General features: G+C 41.1%; 1 protein-coding gene and 1 pseudogene across 4 annotated transcripts in view; one reads left to right on the top strand and one right to left on the bottom strand.

Moving 5' to 3' along the window:
- The window catches only part of Cbfa2t2 (CBFA2/RUNX1 partner transcriptional co-repressor 2), a 93,135-nt gene that overhangs the window by 52,564 nt on the left and 16,596 nt on the right, over nucleotides 1-23,975 (bottom strand). The window contains exon 1 of one of the 4 annotated variants that reach the window (XM_090352184.1): nucleotides 11,342-11,800. The exons of the other annotated variants lie outside the window; for them this stretch is intronic. The gene's annotated coding sequence lies outside the window, so the exon portion shown is untranslated. Of the gene's footprint in view, nucleotides 1-11,341; nucleotides 11,801-23,975 lie in introns of those variants that run through there. 4 annotated transcript variants of the gene reach the window in all.
- Nucleotides 19,629-19,719, top strand: LOC150050382 (U6 spliceosomal RNA; annotated as a pseudogene).

Here is a 23,975-nt window from a genome sequence, read left to right as displayed (position 1 = left end):
AGCCCTGGGTTCGATTCCTCAGCACCACATAAACAGAAAAGGTCAGAAGTGGCACTGTGGCTCAAGTGGTAGAAGCACTAGCCTTGACAAGCACAGAGAGGCTCAGGGACCATGCCCAGGCCCAGAGTTCAAGAACCAGGCCTAGCACAACAAAAGAAAACAATAAAACCTCAGAAAGGTGTTATATAACTCACACCTCAGCTCTTAGGGTGTCTAGTTATGACTAACAAGACTAGCTTTATGTCTTATCATCTACTCTATTCGCCCCCCTCTTTTTTAAATTCGGGGCCCATGAACTCTCCCTCAGTGTTTTCACTTAATTAGGATGGGCATTCTTGACACTTGAAGCCACAGCTCTCCTTCTGACTTTCTGCTAATTAACTGGGGAGAAGAGTATCACAGAATTTACTTCCCTGGCTGGCTTCAAATCCCAATTTTCAGATCTCAGCCTCCTAATTAGCTATGATTGTAGGCGTGGCCCACTGGTACCCAACTACTGTTTTTCTTTTCTTTTTCTTTTTTTTTTTTTGGTGAGTCCTGGGGCTTGAATTCAAGGCCAGAACACTGTCCTTGGGCTTTTTCCTCAAGTATTACATTCTGCCACTTGGGCCACAGCATCACTTCCAGCTTTTCTATGCATGTGGTACCAAGGAATCGAGTACCAAAGGTACTCCGGTCTTCATTCATGCTAGGCAAGCACTCTACCACAGGCCAAACTCCTGGCCCTGTTTTGTTTTTTAAAAGTGTATTTATAAATGAACTAAGTAAAATGTCTACAAAGGACCCAATAAACATTATGAAAAGCTTATCAAACATAGTTGAAAGTTGAAAGTACAATGCCGGGAGACAGACCTGAGGAAATTACATAAAATGTAGTAAAAGATGTAAAGCACCCCCCACTCACACACAAAACAAGGAAAAATGGAAATTAATACATGAACATCTAACATGAACCCAGTTCTAGAAGGTAAAAACACAAATGAGAATGGAGTTAACACCATCAGTCACAATGCTGACAAGAATTTCTCTAAACAAAATAAATCCTGAATTCTCAAATGAAGTACACTAAGTCCTGACCAGTACAGATAATCCACACCATGCCTCCATCATGGCAAACACCAAGCCAGGCAAGTAAACCTTAAACACATAGTACACAGATGACAAAACTATACAACTAAGAACTAAATGAAAAGCAATCTCAATGGAAACAAAGTTCAGAAAAACAAAAATTACTACTACTTCCAAGTGCTGATGGAAACGTCTACGGACTAGCTATCACTACTTAACTATTGTTCAAGTAAAGATAAAAACAAAGGTTTTTCAGATCAACAATGATTTATCATTCAGGTTTTTCTTACAGCTACTGGAGATGTATTCAATAGAAAAAAAATTAATGCAGGAGGAAAAACAGTAATATGAATGCAATATGAGGACAGAGGGTGTAGTTCAATGGTAGAGTACTTGCCTAGTATGTGAGAGGCCTTGGGTTGAATCATGACAAAGAAAAAAAGAGCTGTGATATGAGCAAATAACTTGATAAATATATTGTAAAACAGGCTGGAGATATGGGCCAAATGGCATATTCGCCTAATACAGTACCACAAAACCATACAATGAACCATAATGCTGTTAAACTATAAAATAATCACACCTGGGAGGCAGATGGGAAGGATTGTTTAAGATCAGCAAGAAAAAAGTACGACCTCATGTCAATCATATCTGTACACGGTAATCACATCAATCCTAGGTCAGTGGGAGACATAGGTTAAGACATTCACTATTTGAATCTTGCTCTGGGAAAAACATAACATCCAAACAATAAAGTGGTAGAGACCTGCCTAATAAGTTCAAACCCCAGTACCATCATTCTTCCCTGTACCATAACTACTACTTTCCCCACCCCTGGCAAAACAAACAAACAAAACCCATAGTTATTTATTGCAGCTGGTATATAAAACACACAAGGGAAACAGTACAAGATAGCAGTAGCATACTGCAAAGGGAAGTTACTGGACTTGAAGCATTCTAGGGTCTCTCTACTTCTAAAAAAGAAAAAAATTATAAGGGCCGGGAATAGCCAGGCGAGGTGGCTCACCCCTGTAATCCTAGCTACTTAGGAAGCTGAAATCTGAGGATCAAGGTTCAAAGCCAGCCCAGGCATAAAAGGACCTGAGACTCTTATCTCTAATTAACCTCTAGAAAATGGGAAGTGGGGCTTGACAAAAGGGTAGGGCGGTAGCCTTGAGCTGAAGAGCTCAGGGACAGCACCCAGGCCGAGTTCAAGCCCTATGACCCATCAAAAAAGAAAAGGGGAGGAGGAGGGCTGGGAGTGGCCTAGTGGTAGAGTGTTTGCATTGATGCCCTGGGTATGATTCCTTGCTACCACATATACAGAGAAGCCAGAAGTGGTGCTGTGGCTCAAGTGGTAGAGCACTAGATTTGAGAAAGCGCCCAAACAGGTCTTGAGTTCAAGCCCCAGGACTGGCAAAGAAACAAAAAGGAAAGAAGGAAAGAAAGGATGACTAGGTGAATTAACATGTTTTACTGTTGTATCAAACACAAAGTTTTGTTTTTTTTGCCCCGCCCCCCCCCAAGCCCTTGGACTGGCCAAAAAATAAAGTTCAAGTTGGATGGATACCAGTGGCTCACATCTATAATCTGAGCTTCTTAATCAATAGCTGGGTGTGGTGGTGTGCACCAAAAGAAACTACCAGTTCCCCTGCCTCTCTTGGATACATTTTAAAAGACCTAATTTTGGACCTGGGAATGTGGCTTGCCTAGCATGCATGAAGCCCTGGGGTCCATTCCTCAGTTCCACATACACAAAAAAGGCCGGAAGTGGCACTGTGGCTCAAGTGGTAGAGCACTAATCTTGAGCTTATTCAGGGCCAGTGCCCTGGCCCTGAGTTCAAGCCTCATAATGGGGAAAAAAAAAGATTTAATGTTAAACTAGGTTGGATAAAGCCAGCCTGAGTTAAACATAGTGAGAGTGAGACCTTTCAAAGAGAGCAAAGGATTACTTTTCTGTTTGCTTTTAATCCATCTTTAGTATTGAGGATCAAACCCAGGGCTGGTTCCAGATAGCTAATCAAGTACTCTAGCACTAAGCTATCTGCTTTATTTAGTCATTAAGATTAGACTTTTAAAGGGGAAAAATATTCATTAGCCTTTAGGAGATATTTAGTAGATCCAAAAGTTGATTGGCCTTTTAAAGGAGGGAAGTTTGGATAAGCCAAATTTTGGACTTTTTTTTCCTAGTAAGATACAGAAAAGCTTCACAGGAATGCAGATGACACTCTTATGCATCTCATGAGGGGAAGGGAAAGCAAAGGAAGCAGCAACCACGGCAAAAAGACATTCCTCCCTCAAACAACAAAAATAGCCCTGTTTTCCATTACTGTTTATGATAAAAGCTCCAGGTAGCTATAGGTAGAGGTAGAGCTCTTTTTGCAAAGATGAAATCCTGAGTTCAAACCTCACTACCAAAGTTCTAAGTTAAGTTTAAAATGAATGAGTTGTTACTTTAAACGTTAGAATTATGGAATAATTTAATGTGTAATGTTTTAAACTGAGGAAAGAGAAAATTTGAGTTGTTGCCCAGTAAAGAATCATTCAGCAGTCAAAAGTACAGTTGCCTCCATGATTATCCATGATATCCAGGATTGTTAATTTCTACAGAACACTCTTTGCTTGTTAAGATCACTATACAAATCACCAAGAGCCAATAGCAATTCCAGATCACCCTTAAAATGGGTTTTAGGGTTTTAAGGAGTGTAGTTCAGAACTACAACCAACCCTGAATATATAAATTAGGTTAATGATTTAAAAAAAAAAAAAAAAGATGTCTAGGACATCAACCTTCTACTATGCTTTTTATCTGGGCTAAACTAGAACCAGGGAGCCAACAAGATAATGTAAAACAAAAAGATTTAACAAATACTAATTGCATATGGTTTTTCTTCTTCTACAACACTTAAACTAAGCTTATATTGCCCACCCCAAATAATTTAATAAGCCAAAGAAACAAGTGATGAAAATTTGTGTCCCCTACACCCCCACCCTAGGGACCCACTGGGCCATGATTTGCTTGAACATCATGGGTGTGGTATGAAATATTTAAAGCTATGACTAAAATTTTCCATAAAAATCCATCTAAACCCTAGCAAGCTCTACTGCTAAGAAACAGATTCTTCTCCAAACATTTAGAATATTTACCATTCCATTTATGATACTGCTTTTTTTTCTATTGCATATTCAGATAGTGCAGAGGGGAAAGAAAGGTGTAATTAGTTTTGCTTGTAAAACGTTCATCACAGTTGTAGGGCCAACTGAGCTATACAGTCTATTGGGGGGTCTAATAGATTTCAGGGTATTATAGTTTAGAGTAATAGAGGTGGGGGGTTGTAGTAAAAATCAATAAATGGCTACTACTTCTTTGCACAGCCCCATATGGAAGTAATCAAGCGCAAGGGTGGCAGCTGGGGCCAATAACAGTCACCTGCAGTTGAGGGACATGGGGGTTTCAGATGGGTTTTTAATGCTAATTTCCTACAGAAACAATGAGCTAGAAAGAGCGGAGTAACAGACGAGGACGGATGAAGAGAGACCAGTCAGAACAATGGCTGCACCTGGTGCTGGGAGCAGAGGGACAGAACCGGCACGCGCCCGCCAGCAGCAGAGGGCACATCTGTCACCCTCAAAGTGACCCATCCCCCAGTTCTTCCAGCAGAGTAAGTAATGCAAGTCCCTAAACATTAACAGCTTGCCACACAGCAACAGGTTTGAGTCTTTAAAGGATGCTGCATTCTCTACACAAACTCACAACTAAGAGTTAGTTAAGGAAGCAGAGTTAGTTTCCTGAGACATTAAAAATAAAGCAGCCAGGTGCTGATGGCTCAGGCCTGCAACCCTAGCTACTCAGGAGGCTGGGATCAGGGTTTGAAGCCAGCTAGTCTGGGTAGTAAAGTCCAGGAGATTGTTATCTCCAGTAAACTATCAAAAAAGTCTAAAGTAGGGGGCCGGGAGTTTGGCCTAGTGGTAGAGTGCTTGCCTAGCATGCACGAAGACCCGGGCTCGATTCCTCGGTACCACATACATAGAAAAAAAAAAAAAAAGCTGGAAGTGGTGCTGAGGCTTAAGTGGCAGAGCTCTAGCCTTGAGAAAGTCCAAGGACAGTGCTCAGGCCCTGAGCTCAAGCCCAGGACTGGCAAAAAAAAAAAGTCTAAAGTAGGAAGTGTCACTGTGGCTCAAGTGGTAGAACACTAGCCTTAAGCTGAAGTGTTTCCTAGGCCCAGAATTCAAGCCCCCCAAAACCAATAATCAATAACAACAACAAAAAGCCTAAAATAGAGCTGTGGCTCAAGTGATAGAGCACTAGCCTTGATTTTAAAAAGGGTAGGGACAGTAATGAGGTAACATGAAATAATAAATCTTATCAAGTATTTGTGCAGCAACTATCGTATTATTTATTGTTAGCCATTAGCATTCACTTTACTCTCATGTTGCAGTTGAGAAAGCAAGCTCAAATATGACAGCTAAATTTATTCATGGCTACATTCAGTATTTCCACTGCCTTTCTTCTACCTGCCCTAACTATCACAACCCAATGAAAATCTGTTTTCTTCAAGCTTCAGCTATAAGAGACAATGCAGACAATACATTCTACATAGAACTTTGAAATAATCTTTAAAAAGCTGCACAGTAATAAACAAAACATAAAGAGGGTTTTTTTTCCATTTTTTGGCAAAATAAATTTGTATGGCATCACTACATAGCTGTATAACCACACAGCCAGGCATCAAACCAATCATAGTTCTTCAAAGTTAAATACTGTTTGGAAAGCCCATTCACAAGTAATAACAACCAGTGATATCAGGTTGCTTTTCTTCAAGATACAGCCAGCACTAATTTATTGACTTGAACTAGAAGGAGAAAAGGTCACCACAGTCCACTATAGGAGACTTTTCTTTCTTTTCTTGGCCAGTCCTAGGGTTTGAACGTGGCCTGGGCACTGTCTCTAAACGTCTCTTGCTCAAGACTAGTGCTCTACCAGCTGACCCACAGCTCCATTTCCAGGTTCTTTGAGTAGACTATTGGAGATAAGTATCTCACAGTCTTTCCTGCCCAGGCTGGCTTCAAACCATGACCTTTGCCTCCTGAGTAACTAGGATTACAGGCATGATCTAACAGTACATAGCATATAGGAAACGTTTTTAAAATTACACTAGTACATAAGCCATAAACTCAGTGTAGAGGGTATGGAGGTACATAACTGTCAGAAGCCAACAACTGCTCTAGGTTTTGAAAGAGAGCAAAAGATAGGCTGACTTCAAAGCACAGTAGAAATTAATACATATCTGACAAAGTCTGACTTCTGCAGGAGGTCTTTAAAAATGAACTTTTTCATCCACCCAAGATGCTTCAATCTCATATTAAGACTCTAAATCCTTCCTGCCTTCCTATTTTCTCATCAAAATGCTGCCTCCTCCATGAGATCCAGATTCCTCTATTGGTAGTAATTTCTAAGACTTAACACTTTCATATATCCATGTGTATTTTATCTTCTTTATATTTTATCTCCCCTGACCCATTAGTCCTGGGGTTTATATTTAGGGCTTCATAGTTGCTTGGCTTTGTTTGTTCATCTGTTGCACCACCACTTAAGCTATGTCTCCAGCTCTGCTTTTTGCTATTTTGGAGATGGAGTCTGGAGAACTTTTCTGCCCTGGTTGGCTTTCTGCCCTGGTTGGCTTCAGACTGTGATCCTCTAGATTTAGTAGTTAAGATCACAAACAATGAGCCACCAACATTTGGCTGATAATTCATATTGAAAAAAAAACAAGTCTAGCCATTAGCAACAGACAACAACAAAAATATAGGTCTGGAGGTATGGATCCTAGCAAGCATGGAAAAGGAAACGAGGAGAGAACAGAGGGAAGGTTGGAGGGATGAAAGGAGGTTTACTAACCCTAACACTGTCCATAGGTCATCATGCAGGACTTAGGAGCACGTCTAGCACCGAGTAACCTTCAAATGATCATCAATGAATGGAGCCAAAAGCTGGGTGCAGTGGCTCATCCAGTAATCCTAGCTACTCAAGAGGCTGAGATCTGAGGATCATGGTTCAAAGCCAGCCCGGCACTAAGGTCTGTGAGACTCTTATCTTCAATTAATCACCAGAAAAGTAGAAGTGGCGCTGTGGCTCAAGGGGTAGGGAGGAAGCCTTGAGCTGAAGAGCTCAGGGACAACACCCAGGCCCAGAGTTCAAGTCCCATGACTGACCGAAAGAAAAAAAAGAAAGGAGCCAACAATCTTGTAGACCCATTTCAATTTTCTAGTTGTGCATAAAATGTTAATCAAACTCAAAAACATTTGTTGCAAAGATGTTATTTTAATGCCATTATCCTCATCTCCAGTTTATTGGCTTTATTGAATTGCATTTGAACTTCAGTTCAACAGATATGCCATGAAAAAAATCCTTGGTTCATCCTAATAGTGAATTTAGAAGATGTCTCCATTTTTTCATAATAATAAAGCTTCTCAGAATGTTTGCATACCTTTTCAGGAAGTATTAGTTATAACAATGATAACAAACAACCACTCTCCAGAATGGTTCTGATCCTGGCAGAAATTTTTTCCCTTTGGTTTTGGCAACTGAACCCAGAGCATGCTATATAACTATACTATCCCACAGCACTAGTAGGACTTTTTTTTTTTTTTTTTAAGGTCATGGGGCTTGAACTCTGGGCCTAGGTGCTGTCCCTGAGCTCTTCAGCTCAAAGCTAGCATTCTATCATGTGAGCCACAGCACCACTTCCAGTTTTCTGGTGGTTCACTGGAAATAAGAATCTCATGGATTTTTGTGCCTGGGCTGGCTTTGAACTGTGATCCTCAGATCTTAGCCTCCTGAGTAGCAAGGATTATAGGCGTGAGAAACGGGCGCCTGGACTAGCAGGGCTTTTAACCAACCACCTTTATTTACAGTCACTGGATAGCATATTTAAATATATGTTTTTGTCTATGTTTCTTAAAACTTCAGCATAGAAAGCATTTATGAGGGCAGGAGCATGGCCAATGGTAAAGCACTTGCTTTTGCTTGTAAAAGGCCTTGGGTTCAGGGCTGGGAGTTTGGCCTAGTGGTAGAGTGTTTGCCTAGTATGCACAAAGACCCAGGTTCCATTCCTAAGTACCACATACATAGAAAAAAGCCAGAAGTGTTGCTGAGGCTCAAGTGGTAGAGTGCTAGCCTTGAGAAAAATCCAAGGACAGTGCTCTGGCCCTGAGCTTAAGCTCAGGACTGGCCAAAAAAAAAAAAAGAGGAGGATGGGGGAGGCCTTGGGTTTAATCCTTGAGGGGCAGGGAGGAGGGAAAGTTATTCTGACCTGTAATCCTAGCTACATGAGACTGAGAGCACTAGCCTTAACATAAGAGTCCAGGCCCTCAGTTCAGGCCCCACAACTGACCAAAGACAAAACAAAAAAAGGTTATTCAGGTGCTGGGATGTAACTCAGTGGCAAGTTGCCTAGGCAAGTGCAACGTCCAGTGTTCAATCCCTAATACCAAAAAAGAAAAAGTTATTTTAATACCATTGTAACTATTTTTTTTTGCCTCTGCTCCACAGCAGACTACAGCTTGTATTATACTTTTAACATTAGTCCTTTCCTCCCCATCCATGCCCAGGAAGGTGTCTCGTAAGGGTATATATAAAGTGTTCACTGAAAGGATATCTTGTAAATTCAACATAAACGCTCTATCTTCTTAAATATTCAGACAAGCCTCAAAGATGCTGAGATTGCAACTGTCAAAAGAAACCCAGTGTGTTTCCAATATCATTCAATTAATTTGGTACAGATGAAAGTTGTAGAGACCCATTAAAAAGTTCCTTCTGGCAGGACTGATGGCTCAGGCCTGTAATCCTAGCAATTCAAAGTTGCCCTGGGCAGGAAATTCTATGAGATTCATGTCCACTAAATTACCAAAAATGTTGGACATGGAGCTGGAGCTCAAGTGGTAGACCCCCTAGCCATAAGCAAAAGAAGTTCAGAGGGGCCAAGAGTTTGGCCTAGTGGTAGAGTGCTTGTCTAGCATGCACGAAGACCCAGGTTCAATACCTCGGTACGACATACACAGAAAAAGAAAAGAAAAAAGAGAAAGCTGGATTCGGTAGCTCACATCTGTAATCCTAGCTACTCAGGAGGCTGAAATCTGAGGATCAAGGTTCAAAGCCTACCTGCACACAAAAGGACCTGAGACTCTTATCTCCAGTTAACCTCTAGAAAACGGGAAGTGGGGCTTGGCTCAAGAGTAGGGCGGTAGCCTTGAGCTGAAGAGCTCAGGGACAGTGCCCAGGCCAAGTTCAAGCCCCATGACACCTCCCACCCAAAAAAAAAGAAGCCAGAAGTGGTGGTGTGGCTCAAGTGATAGACCTCTAGCCTTGAGAAAGCCCAAGACAGTGCTCAGACCCTGAGTTAAAGCCCCAGTAATGGGGGAGGGGGGAAGGAGAAAAGAAGGGTCGGGAGTTTGGCCTAGTGGTAGAGTGCTTGTCTAGCATTCACAAAGACCCGGGTTGGATTCCTTTGTACCATATACATAGAAAAAAGCTAGGAGTGGTGCTGAGGCTCAAGTGGTAGAGCTCTAGCCTTGAGAAAGTCCAAGGACAGTGCTCAGGCCCTGAGCTCAAGCCCAGGACTGGCAAAAAAAAAAAAAAAGAAGGAAGGAAGGAAGGAAGGAAGGAAAGAAAGAAAGAAAGAAAGAAAGAAAGAAAGAAAGAAAGAAAGAAAGAAAAAAAGAAAGAAAAAAAGAAAGAAAAAAAGAAAGAAAAGTTCAGAGACAGAGCCTAAGCCCTGAGTTTAAGACTCAAGATCAGCACAAGAAAATTTCCTCTACCTGAAAATATATGATAGTTCAGTACTGTTTCTCATCCAATATTCAATTTAATGGTGAAGTACTTAAGAAATCAAAGTTGTGGGCCGGGAGTTTGGCATAGTGGTTAAAGTGCTTGCCTAGCATGCATGAAGACCCGGGTTCGATTCCTTGGTACCACAAACATAGAAAAAAGCCGGAAGTGGTGCTGAGGCTCAAGTGCTGGAGCTCTAGCCTTGAGAAAGTCCAAGGACAGTGCTCAGGCCCTGAGCTCAAGCCCAGAACTGGCAAAAAAAAAAAAAAAAAAGAAAAAAAAGAAAAAGAAAAAGAAATCAAAGTTGTTTAAATTTCCTATGTGAGAACTCAGATTTATGGGAATGAGTATATAATTTGGATAGTATAGTTACAAAATAATACAATTCCACACTTGTTCTTATAAACTGACTCTCAAAGTTCTTCTGTTCTGGTATAGTCTAATGGATTCATTTGCATTATAATACTTGGAATGCTGTCCAGACTATAGCTATAGAGAGGCTTAGCAAAGATGGCACATAACAGATGAATTTAAGAGGTGGATGCAAGAGTAACTTGAAAACAGGATGACAAAACCAATTCTTAGATTGAATGGGCGTAGGAAACTATTGCAATAGAGAAATAAATATCTAGAAACTTCTGAAACAATCTATATGCCTTCTATATGTAGGCAAACTTTCCTGATAACGCTAAGTAAGAATTGTACAAAAATAGGGACTCAACTAGTATGCTGTTGCTCAAGAAGAACTAGTGAATAATGGCTATATAGTATTTACCACTCAAACTCTTAGAACTATTTAGATTTGGAAGCCTCTAAAACAAGTAAACACTACAGAAATAGCAAAAATGAATGAGTGAATAAGCACCACAACTACTATGGTTATATAGAATATGGTTATATACATATGAATATACTAAACTCAATTCAAATTACATCTGATGTTTACTCTGTAAAGTGAAAACAACAAGAGTACAATGTGATTTTTAAATAGCTGAAAATCATCTAAAAATAAATAAATATTAGCTTTAATGCAATCTTTGAGTTTGTAATTTGACAAATTATACTGGGATAAAACCTGACAACAGGAAATAGTATTTTATGAACTCTTTAATATTCCCTAGTTATACTATCCATACTTGAGGGGGAAACATCCCTCAAAGTATCACAGAAGGACGTGAGATAGTAGGACTATATTTCTACTTGTAGAATTCATATATTCCATGTGATTATTAACTAAACTTTGTGTTCAAAAAAGCACAGAGTTGAGAATATAAAAGTAGCTACTAAAACAAGATAGAAACACAGCAACATGAAGTATCAAAATGAGACTGAGCACAGGCTAAACATACAGCAAACATCAATCAACAAACATTTCACAGCATTATGTTTTGGAAAGGCAGGGAATTCTGCATTTTATCCTCCAACACTAAAGTAAAATGTACTTACCCCAAATGCCCAGATTATAACAATCCAGATTCTTAATTTACCAAATTTATTTGAAATAGATATTAAAAAGCTCTTTTTTCTCCTTCTAATCTTCAAAGCCCAATCCGAGACTAGCCTTCCTCCTCCTTTCATTAGCTGGACATGTGTCAGCTCTCTCACATCTGCGATTTCTCACTGACTAGAGCTGCCTGTCCCATTCCAGGGAAACACAGATGGATCCCAGATGGGAAGGTCCTGCCAAACAGACCAGCTCTTCACCTTGCCAGAATCCCCAGATACAGTCAGCCTCTCTCTCCCTCTCTCCCTCCTGCTTCCTCTCTCTCCACTACCCTTCCAGCCCTCCGTTACCAGGCTCTTTGCCAGCTGATGTCACTAAGTACACACCTCCCTGTGGCTCCTGGCCAATCTGACATTAACTTGTTAAATACGTGTAATTTGTTTATGGCTGACAAAAACAGCAAGAATATTGTACAAAACCTAAATTGCTTAAAACCTTAGTGGAATAACATGTAGAGATACACTTAAACACACAGACTCATATTTTTAGGAACATTGAAATGTTTAGCAATTGCCATTTAAAGTCCTACATCTTGTCTAATTTTTCTATTGTTTAATAGCTTCTGTTTTGTGCCAATTTTTAGGTTCTACATTTGACAAACTACTTCACAAAGTGAATTGTAAATGTAATGTAAATTGCATAAAATATTAAAAATGCAAATGACTTGGGGGAATATAAACAGAAATGTAAGTAAATGACTCATACAAGCTGTTTCTCAGATCCAGACTTGGTAGCACTGCAAACTGACACGTGATTAAAATAAGACAATGCAGGCAACATGGGTTCTGGTGCTGTTAGCTATTATAAATGAAAGGTAAGACACGGTGCAAAAATTGTTTTAAAGGCAAGCAAACAAGAATGTGAGGGACATGCTTAACATTAAGAGAATTCAACAAAGAGCAGCCAGAATAAAAGATATTTGGTACATAATTGAGATTTTGAAAATTCAGAGATAGAACCACACATGTTCAGAGTTGAATCCTTCATACCCAAAAGGTAGATTATAATAGCTGCTTGAGTCAGTTTCTGAATGATAACTGAAAACTGCCATTATAGTTACATGTTACCATTGGACACTGTTGAAAATGATCTATATAACATGTGGGTGAAGATTGGAGAAGAAAACTGGAAGAGAGGTGACATTAACCAAAAAGAAATGTACCGACTTATGAAATTATAACCCCTCTGTACATCACCTTTATAATAACAATTTTAAATGGAGCACATGCACGCGCATGTACACACACACACACCCATTGGAGTAAACAAGGTAAAAGGTCGAAGACATCCTTCTGGGCATTTTTTTTACAACTTCCTGTGAACCTATATTTTAGAAAAAAGTTAAATGGAAGGGAAACTTAGCTTAGTCCTGGATACATTAAGAATGAAAAGATCTGATGGGCTCACACATATAACCCTAGCTACTCAGAAGGCTGACTGAGAATTGCAATTCAAAGTCTGCCCAGTCCCATGAATCCAAGAGACTCTTATCTCCATAAAACAAGCAAAAAGCCAGAATTGGAGACTTGGCTCAAGTACCAGCTATGAGTAAAAAAGCAAAGGGAGAGGGTGATATGGTCCAAAAAGGAATGTACTCATAGCTGGGCACCAGGGGCTCAGCCCTGTAATCCTAGCTACTCAGGAGGTTGAAATCTGAAAATCTTGGGTAAAAGCCAGGCAGGACAGGAAAGTCCATGAGACTCATATTGCCAATAAACTACACAGAAAAAGCAAGAAGTGGTACTATGGCTCAAGCAGTATATGCTAGCCTTGAGCCTCATGACCCACCCAAAAAAAAAAAAAAAAGTACTTGCTACCTGACAATGATAACAATAAAACCATATATATATATATATATATATAGTATTTGGGGGGGGTCAGTCATGGGACTTGAACTCTAAGCCTGGGCATTGTCCCTCAGCTCTTCAGCTCAAGGCTACTGCCCTACCCCTTGAGCCACAGTGCCATTCACCGTTTTTTCAGTGGTTAATCGTAAATAAGAGTCTCATGGTGTTTAGTGCCCAGGATGGCTTTGAACCTCAATCCTCAGATCTCAGCCACCTGAATAGCTAGGATTAAAGGTGTGAGTCACTGCACCCGGCTAAAATTATATTTTTAAAAAGATGAGTGACAGTGTAAAGCCCTGAGTTAAAGCCCCCTTAAAAATGAGAATCTCCTGGGGCCAGGAGTTTGGCCTAGTGGTAGAGTGCTTGCCTAGCATGCACAAAGATCCGGGTTCGATTCCTCGGTACCACATACATAGAAAAAAGCTGGGAGTGGTGCTGAGGCTCAAGAGGTAGAGCTTTAGCCTTGAGAAAGCCCAAGGACAGGGCTCATGCCCTGAGCTCAAGCCCAGGACTGGCAAAAAAAAAAAAAAAGAGAGAGAGAGAAACTCCATATAACCATAAGATATGGCTATAATTACTTAACCCTTAATTATGTACAGTATTTGGGATATCTGGAATCCATAAATAATCCTTTCCTTTCCTCTCCCTTCCTCCCCTGCCCTCTCTCTCTGTCAGTCATGGGGATTGAACTCTGGGCCTAGGCACTGTCCCTGAGCTCTTCAGCTCAACACTAGCACTCTACCATTCCATTTCCAGTTTTCTGGTGTTTAATTGAAGGGTCTCATGGACTTTGTGCCCGGGCTGGCTTCGAACTGCCATTCTCAGATTTCAGCCTCCTGAGTAGTTCGGATTACAGGCATGAGCCACTGGTGCCCAGCTTGCTTGCTTGCTTGCTTTTCTCTTTTTCTTTCCTTCCTTCCTTTTCTTTTCCTTCTTTGTCAGTGCAGGGGCTTGAACTCAGAACCTGGACACTATCCTTGAGCTTTCTCAAAGACAGTGCTCCTACCAGGAGCTGTAGTGCATGCCTGTAATCCTAGCTCCTCAGGAGGCTGAGATCTGAGGATCAAGGTTCAAACCAGCCTGGGCACAAAGGGACCTGAGACTTATCTCCAATTAACCCCTTGAAAACAGGGAAGTGGGGCTTGGCTCAAGGTAGGGGGTAGCCTTGAACTGAAGGGCTCAGGACAGCACCCAGGCTGAGTTCAAGTGCCATGACCCACCCCCCCAAAAAAGGAAAGGCTTTCATGTCTATCCATAAATGTGTCCAATTTTTTTACTCTTAGTTGTTTTTTGGATGAAATCTCAAACTAGCTTCTGTAATGCTCCGACATCTGCTTCCCAAGTACCTAAGACAACAGGTCTGCACCATCACACCTCACTTAGTTTATAAAAACAGAATCTCCTTAACTTTTTGCCCAGACTCATGGGGACATTTTTTGGTCAGTAGTGGGGCTTGAACTCTTGGCTTGGGCACTGTCCCTGAGCTCTTCAGCTCAGGGCCAGCACTCTATACTACAGTGCCACTTCCAGATTTAGGAAAACTTTATGGCTATATTTCAGGGTTTTAGTTCATACTAGTACTGGTGGTGATATTAATAGTTACAGCTATTAATATCCACAGGTTGAGTCAGAAACTATTCTAATGGGGCACTGGTGGACTCACGCCTGTAATTCTAGCTACTCAGAAGAGAGAACTGAGAACTGAGGATTGTGGTTCAAAACCAGCCAGGGCACGAAAAGTCTGTGAGACTCTTATCTTGAAACCAGAAGTGAGCTGGGCTTGGTGGCTCACGCCTGTAATCATCCTAGCTATTCTGGAGGCTGAGATCTGAGGATCTCGGTTCAAAGCCAGCAGGGCACTAACGTCTGCGAGACTGTCTCTAATTAATCACTAGAAAATTGGAAGTGGCACTGTGGCTCAGGGGTAGGGCAGAAGCCTTGACCTGAAGAGCTCAAGGACAGCGCCCAGCCTGAGTTCAAGCTGCATGACCAACGAAACAAACCAAAAAAAAAAAAAAAAAAAAAAAAAAAACCCGAAGTTTTGTTGTGGCTCAAAGTGGTATAGAGTGCCAAGGCCCAGAAGTTCATAGCCCATGACCTATGGGGGTGGGGGGAGACTCTAATGTCCTGAATATTTACCAGGAACCTACAGTTCCTCAATGTTATAGTTAAGGAAGTTAAAGAATAAATGTCATATGCCTAGTCAGTATCAGTATCATGAAGTCTAGATCTATAGCATAGCAAGAACAGTATATACTATACACACTATTGTCCAGCATGAACAAAAGGTGCTTCAAAAAGAATGGGCCGGGAGTATGGCCTAGTGGTACAGTACTTGCCTAGCATGCACAAAGACCCAGGTTCGAATTCTCGGTACCACATACATAGAAAAAAAGCCAGAAGTGGTGCTATAGCTCAAGCGGTAGAGCTCTAGCCTTCAGAAAAGTCCAAGGACAGTGTTCAGGCCCTGAGCTCAAGTCCAGGACTGGCCAAAAAAAAAAGAAGTATTATCTGTATATAGATCACTACTTGGGAGACTGGGGGCAAAGGATTGTTAAACCCATGAGGTCAAGACTAGCCTGGACCATACCTTGTCTCAAAAGTGGAAGGGGTGAGCTGGGAATAAACCTCAGTGACAGAGTACTTTACCTAGACTGCATTAAACCCCAAGTTCAAGCCCTAGTACCAGCAACAATAAACAGTAATAATTAAAACAATTTTTTAATGTTCTTTTTAAGGAAAACTACTGGTCTCTTCTCTGGTGTATTTATATCCGGATTTGGAATTGTCAACAGGAACTCATAGTTGTTTTGGTTTGTTGATTGTCTCAAACATTAAGGGAATGAGGGGATCCACTGGGGACAGAGCTGAGTTGAGCACTAGCATAATGCCTGAGCACAGGCATGAGGACGGCTCATGCCTGTTAGCTACTCAGGAGGCAAAGATCTGAGGACTGCAGTTCAAAGTCAGCCCAGGGAAAAAAGATCTATGAGACTCTATCTCCAATTAACTACCCCAAGAGCCAGAAGTGGAGTTGTGGCTCAAGTGGTAGGTAGAATACACTAGCCTTGAGCAGACAAGCTCAGGGACAGTGCCCCGGCCTGAGTTCAGGCCCAAAGAACAGCACCAAAAACAAAACACACAAATCATCACAGGGCTAAAGAAACAGCTCAAATAATAGAGTGCCTGCCTAAGGAAGCATGAAGCCCTGAGTTCAAACCATGGCACTGGCAAATGTAAATAAGACCATAGAAAGCTATGTGCTTGTCTATTAATTGGAGATAAGTCTCACGGACTTTTGTGACTGGGCTGGCTTTTTTTTTTTTTTGCCAGTCCTGGGCTTGAGCTGAGGGCCTGAGCACTGTCCTTGGACTTTCTCAAGGCTAGAGCTCTACCACTTGAGCTTCAGCACCACTTCTGGCTTTTTTCTATGTATGTGGTACCAAGGAATCGAACCCGGGTCTTCGTGCATGCTAGGCAAGCACTTTAACCACTAGGCCAAACTCCCGGCCCCTGGGCTGGCTTTGAACTGTGATCCTCAGATCTCAGCCTACTAAGTAGCTCGGAGTGAGCCACCGTGCCCAGCTCAGATAAACAATTTAAGAGCCACCAAACTCAGTATTATTATTAACTAATGATTATCAAATACCAAGAACATGGTAGACTTGTGCAAAAGATACAGGCCTTGTAGGACATAACAAAATATCCTCCTACAGTAATGCTTCTATTATTCAAATTGGCACATGACAGATCATGTTAACAGATTTATTTATTAACTAAATCTAATCATATTTCCTCAGTTGGCACCAATATGGTATCTACTATTTACATTTACTTCAAGTCTTCTACATTTGATTTTTTTTTTTTTTTTTTTTTTTTTTTGCCAGTCCTGGGCTTAAGCTCAGGGCTTGAGCATGTTCCTTGGATTTTTCTCAAGGCTAGAACTCTACCATTTGAGCCTCAGCACCACTTCCAGCTTTTTCTAAGTGTGTGGTACCAAGGAATCGAACCCAGGTCTTCGTGCATGCTAGGCTAGGCACCACTAAGCCAAACTCATGGGCCCCTACATTTGATTTTTTACAGCAAAATTTTGAGTTTTAATAGAATTCATTTTTATGGTTGATTGTGAGAAAATAAAGACAAACAATTCACTTGTGAATCATATTAACAAGCCAAAGATAAAACATTTTGTAATTATTATATATATAGCAATAAATTTAAAATCCAAGCAGGGTGAAAGACTCTTATCTCCAACTATTCACTAGAAAATGGGAAGTGAGGCTATGGCTCAGAGGTAGGGGTAGCCTTGAGCTTAAGTGCTCAGGGACAATGCCCAGGTCCAGGGGTAAAGGGGTAGCCTTGAGGTGAAGTACTCTGAGACAGCACCCAGGCCCAGAGTTCAAATCCTGTGAACTACACACAAAAAAAATCCAAAATGACCTACAGGTCTGGCGGGAAAGGCCACTGTGGGTTTTTTTCTTTTTTTTTGGTGCTAGTACTAGAGTTTGAACTCGGAACCTGGGCATTGTTTCTTAGCCCCTTAGCTATCTGGCTCGCAGCTAGTGCTCTAACAATCTAGCCATAGTTCTACTTCCTGTAAGTTTTTGGGGTTTTTTTGTTTGTTTTTTGGTTATTTGGAGACGAGAGTTTAATGGACTTTCCTACCTGGACTGGCCTCAAACCCTAATCCTCAGATCTCAGCCTCCTAAGTAGCCAGGATTACAGGTATGAGCCACAGATGCCCAGATGGAGCTGGAAATTTTTCAGAAAAGGTTTGCTAGGCAAACACTCTATCACTGAACTAACTACATGCTTAGCCCTAAACCTTCATATTTACCTTCCTTTCAACCATAAGTGGCTTAATGTATGGTGTGTAAATACTTGTGTATACCAATTCTAACATTCACCTTTTTTTTTTTTTTTTTGGTTGGTCATAGGGCTTGAACTCTGGGCCTGGGTGCTGTCCTTGAGCTCTTCAGCTGAAGGCTATCGCACTACTGGAGCCACAGCACTACTTCCAGTTTTCTTGTGGTTGATTGAAGATAATAAGAGTCTCATAACTTTAGTGTCCAGGCTGGGTTTGAACCACAATACTCAGATCTCAGCCTCCAGAACAGCCAGGATTACAAACAGGTGTGAGCTACCGCACCCTGCCTTACTTTAAAAAAACAAAAACCAGGGCCGGGAGTTTGGCCTAGTGGTTAAAGTGCTTGCCTAGCATGCATGAAGACCCAGGTTCGATTCCTCGGTACCACATATATAGAAAAAAGCTGGAAGTGGTGCTGAGGCTCAAGTGGTAGAGCTCTAGCCTTGAGAAAGTCCAAGGACAGTGCTCAGGCCCTGAGCTCAAGCCCAGGACTGGCAAAAAAAAACAAAACAAAACAAAAAAAAAAAAAAACAAAAAACAAAAAACAAAAAAACCAGGGTCTCCTATGCATACAGCCTAGCCTGGCCTCAGATTTGCAATCTTCCTGCCTGTGCTGGGGTTATAGTTATATGCCATCATGCCTTGAAGATTTTAACTTTTTAACAGATTTGTATACATCTATGGAAAACATATGATAAGTACAACTGTATGACCTATATATTCATGAGCTACCTGTGAGACAGTCTCACTATGTAGTATAGGTTAAATTCAAAGAGGATTTCTTTTTTCAATGACTAAGATATAAACTTTATCTGCTAGTGTTTTCAAATTGTTTCAAGTCACTGGGGATGACAGCAAAACTGGATATGTCCATGGAGTCATCTCATACTGATTGCATAAACTTATGCAGTTTAAACTACTGTTGTTTAGGGGCCAACAGTGGCATGTTAGGAGATGTAGTGGTACACAGTACAATTGTGTCTTGTTGGCTTTACAATAAGGAAGTATAGAAAGGAGCTATAGGAGAAATGAAAAAAACAACAGTCTAGGTAAAGATCCAGAGAAAAGATCAGGCAAGCAGCATTTAAGAAAATGGAAATGGATCTATGTGACAACCTGGGAAAACAGGTGGGACATGAGTTCAGAGAGGTTAAGTGATGAGCAGACAAAGGCAGCTCAAAGAGAGCTTTTGATAGCCAGGATGATAGGGGGAGAATCTACCAACAAGCAAAAAACTATTCTGACTTTACCTTGAGTAAAATGAAGGTCATTAACAGAATTTTGAGCAGAGAGATAACATGACCTAACTAAAAAAAAAAAAAAAAAAAAAAAAGGGCCGGGAGTTTGGCCTAGTGGTTAAAGTGCTTGCCTAGCAAGCTCCACAACTAACCCCCTTCTCCCGCCCACACACAAAGTGGAGTAAGCAAATTGTGGCTGTAGGTAATAAAGGAAAGGATAGTTCAGGACAACTTCAAGTTGTATTTAAAGGCTAGAATGAGGAAGACTGATACAAGAGTGCTTGCTTTGGCAGCACGCTTACTAAAATTGGAACATACAAAGAAAATTAGTCCCTGATCCAAAAATTTATGAGGTGTTCCATATTTTTTTGTTTTGTATATGTTTATCTGATTTGTGGAGAGGAAGGGGACACATAGAAACAGTAGGACAAAGAAGAGTAAACCCATTAGATACTACATTGGAAATGAACTATACAACTTGCAGGGGAGAGAAATGGGGGGGGGGGGCTGGGAGAGAATGAGAAAGGAGGTGACACTGTTCAACAGGAAATGTACTCATAATCTGACTTATTTAATTGTAACCCCCTTTGCACATCACCTTTACTATATTTTTTTTTCTTTTCTTTTTTTTTTTTTAAAAAGACTGATGAGGGCCGGGAGCCTGGTCTAGTGGGAGAGTGCTCACCTAGCATGCATGAAGTGCTGGGTTCCATTCCTCAGTACTGTACACAGAAAAAGCAGGAAGTGACACTGTGGCTCAAGTGGCAGAGCACTAGCCTTAAGCAAAATATATCCAAGGACAGTGCCCAGACCCTGAATTCAAACCCTAGGATGGGCACCAAAAAAACAAAAAACAAACAAAAAAACTGATGTAAGAGATAGCTTGACAAGAAAGACATAAGATTCAGATACGGACATCATTATTCCATATGATACCCAAACAGAGATGCCACATAGGCAACTGAACAAACAAGTCTAAGTTTAGGTAAGAGATCTGGGCTACAGACACAAGTATGAGAACTGTAAGACGTAATGAGTCAGCTGGGCACTGCTGGCTCATGCCTGTCATCCTAGCTACTCAGAAAGCTGAGATCTGAGGACCATGGTTCAAAGCCAATCTGGGCAGGTAAGTCCATGGGACTCTTATCTCCAGTCAACTACTGGAAGTGAAGTTATGGCTAAAAGTGATAAGAGTGCTAGCCCTGAACTCTAAAAAGAGATCAAGGACAGAGCCCAGGCCCTGAGTTCAAGACCCATAACTAAACAAAATAAAGGTGTCCTTTTAAAATCACCACAAAATACTCTGTATACCCTAGGTCCTGAAACAGAGAAAAGAGATATTTAATAGCATAAAAGCACAGAGACAAGAGCTAGTACAGTCTGTAGACCAAACCTAAGACTAAGACCTAACAGACTTTGGGCTTCCCTGCATTAAGTCTGATAAAATGGCAGTTCACTGGGCTGGGCTGTGAGGCTATCCATGTGAGTTTACTATACTATTGTACTTTTTGTGTATTTAAAATTCTCCATAATAAATTATTTTTTAAAGAAAGAGAATGGGTGAAAATATGACTAAACCCTTTGTGATCTTACTTTCCTACCTTTGAACTTTTCTTTCCTTTTAACTTGATCTTTGCCAGTCTCTCCCTTTGTTGTCAACAGGTCCACTGGGTCATTAGCCATTTAACAAATGGTGGTTTGGAGGATAAAAGACAGACCCCATTGCACAGGCAGTGGAATTCCAAACGCTAGACTACTGGCTCCACAATGTCTGATTCAGAAGAACTGCTGGGAGCTATTAGTTTAGCTCGCCCACCCAGGCATATGAAACTCTTAAAGAGGTCCTTTTACACCACCCCATATGCCTCTCATTTATGCCTACACAGTTTTGTGATTGTGTGCTTTTGTTTAGCACAGAAACATATCAGGTCCAGTGTGACTACAGATATTATTCAGAAGAACTAATGATTTGAAATGCAGAATAAAACAGCTTCAAATGTAGAACTACAAGAAAAAAAATTTTTCCTGGTGAGGAAATAAGCCAACAAAAATGCAATTCACACAAAATGGGAAGAATAAATGACAATAATATGTGAGATACAAAATGCTCTCATTTAGGCCAAAATGTAAGCATTCTATTTTTCCTATCCCTTACATCAACCGCATACCTGAATATGTGTCTATATCAAGATGGATACATTTTCTTTCTCTCCATCTTAAGACTGATCCCATCCACAAGCCTGTCTTGTAGATGGGTCTTAACACCATTAAGTTGTACACATTTGCCAGGCGCTAGAAGGTCACAGCTATAATCCTAGCTACTCAGGAGGCTGAGATCTGAGAATCATAGTTTAAAGCCAGCCTGGGCAGCAAAGTCTGTGAGACTCTTGTCTTCAATTAACCACAAGAAAACTAGAAGTGACACTGTGGCTCAAAGTGGTAAGAGTGCTAGCCTTGAGCTCAGGCCAAGAGTTCAAGCCCAATGGCCAACCTAGATAAGGTAAGATTAGACAGATAGGTAGGTAGGTAGGTAGGTAGATAGATAGATAGATAGATAGATATGATAGAACACTTTAAAACAAGTATGGAGGCACAGAGTAGCTATAGCTACTCAGGAGGCTGAATCAGAAGAACCACTTGAGCTCAAGTTGGATGTAAGACTGAGAGCTTGCAGAACCTCTTTGAGGCTGTTTAAGTCAAAAAAAACCAAATAAAGTATGATATATAGACTGCATGTCAGTAAGTTTATTTACTTAAAAATAGTTATTTTAGCTGGGCACTGATGGCTCCCGCCTATAACCTTAGCTACTTTAAGAGACTGAGATCTGAGGATTGCTGTTCAAAGCTGGTAGGAAAAAGTCCATTGAGACTCTTGTCTCCAATTAACAATCGGAAATCTGGAAGTGCTGCTGTGGCTCAAAGTGGGAGAGCACTAGCCTTGAGCAAAAAGAGCTCAGGGACAGCACCAAGACCTTGACCAACAACAACAAAAGCTATTTTTCGGGCTGGAAAAGTAACAGTAGTAGAGTGCTTGTCTAGCATGCATAAAGCCCTGAGTTGGATTCCTCAATACCATAGAAATAGAAATAGCTGAAAGTGTTGCTGTGGCTAAAGTAGTAGAGCACTAGCCTTGAGCAAAAAGAAGCTCAAGAACAATTCCCAGGCCCTGAGTTCAAACCCCAGGACTGCCAAAAAAAAAAAAAAAGTTATTTTTCACACCATTTTCTAACCTATGTGTTATACATATGAGACTTTCTTTTGAATTAACACCAAAATTCCAGGCATGAATGCTCACCTATAATCTCACTCAGAAGCTAAACAAGCTATCTCAAACAAATAAATAATTACCAAAAATAATCTAGCCATACCATATTAATTCTTTAGTGTAATTTAACTAGCTCATCAAGTAAGCATAAATGCAACACTTCTGTCTTGACAAGCATGGTGTTACATGTACTTCAGAGGATGAGGCAGTAGAGTCTCAAAATTGAGGCCAGCCTAAGAGCTATGTAGCCAGATCTTGTCTTAGGGGAAGGAAAGGGAGCGTGTTGACCTTGGATGTGTGTAATATGTCAGTGTGTAAATGAACATCTGGATAAGGGGAAAACAACTCCTAAAACTAAATTTGCAACATTTTATTTGAAATTGAGAACATTTGCCAGTTTGTAGCATGGCCATCAAATTGCTGGAGAATCCACAGTCTGCAAACTCCTTAGTTATTTCCAAAACTGTACCCATATGGTATGCAACAGAATGTGGAAACCACTTCTCTATTCAAACCCTCAGATTTTAGATTCCAACAACAGTACCACATCGTACAAAACTCATACCAGAATGAAAAAAGAACAAAAGATTATACTCTTAAAAGTTAGGTAAAGTACCTGGCACAGTGGCTCTCGCCTATCATCCTAGCTACTCAGGAGGCTGAGATCTGAGGATCATTGTTCAAAGCTGGGTTGGGCACTAAAGAACATGAGACTCTAATCTCCAATTAACCTCTGGAAAATGGGAAGCCTTGAGCTGAAGAACTTGGGGATAATGCCCAGGGGTAGGGTGGTAGCCTTGGGCTGAAGAGCTCAGGGACAGCATGCCCAGGCCCAGAGTTCCAGCCCCATGACCCCCCCCCCCCCCGACACACACACAAAAGTCAGGTTAGGGGGGCTGGGAATGTAGCGGGGGATTTCCGGAACTGTGGCTTTGTGATAGAGTACATGTATGAAGCCATGGGTTTAATTCCTCAGTACCACATAAACAGAAAAGGCCGCTGTGGCTTGGGACAGTGCCCAGGCCCTGAGTTCAAGCCCCAGGACTGAGGTGGGGGGGAAGTCTCATGAACTTTCCTCTACCAGCTGGCTTTGAACTGTGTTCCTCAGATCTCAGTTTCCTGAGTAGCTAGGACTACAGGCCTGTAATCAGGCCTGGCTTCTTGACACTCTTATCTTGAATTAATCACCAAAAAAGCTGTAAGTGGAAGAAGAGAAGCCTTGAGCAAAAAGCTCAGAGGCAGCAACCAGCCGAAGCTCAAGCCCTGGGACTAGAACAAACAAACATGAACACACACTTGTGCGCGTGCGCGCGCACACACATATAAATAAAATAAAAATACTTGGACAGGGCTGGGAAT

The sequence above is a fragment of the Megascapheus bottae genome, chromosome 18 (assembly GCF_031878675.1).
Source record: "Megascapheus bottae isolate mThoBot1 chromosome 18, mThoBot2.hap1, whole genome shotgun sequence".
Lineage (NCBI taxonomy): Eukaryota > Metazoa > Chordata > Mammalia > Rodentia > Geomyidae > Megascapheus > Megascapheus bottae.
The sequence above is the reverse complement of the archived record's forward strand: the minus strand, read 5'-3'. Positions and strand labels throughout refer to the sequence as shown.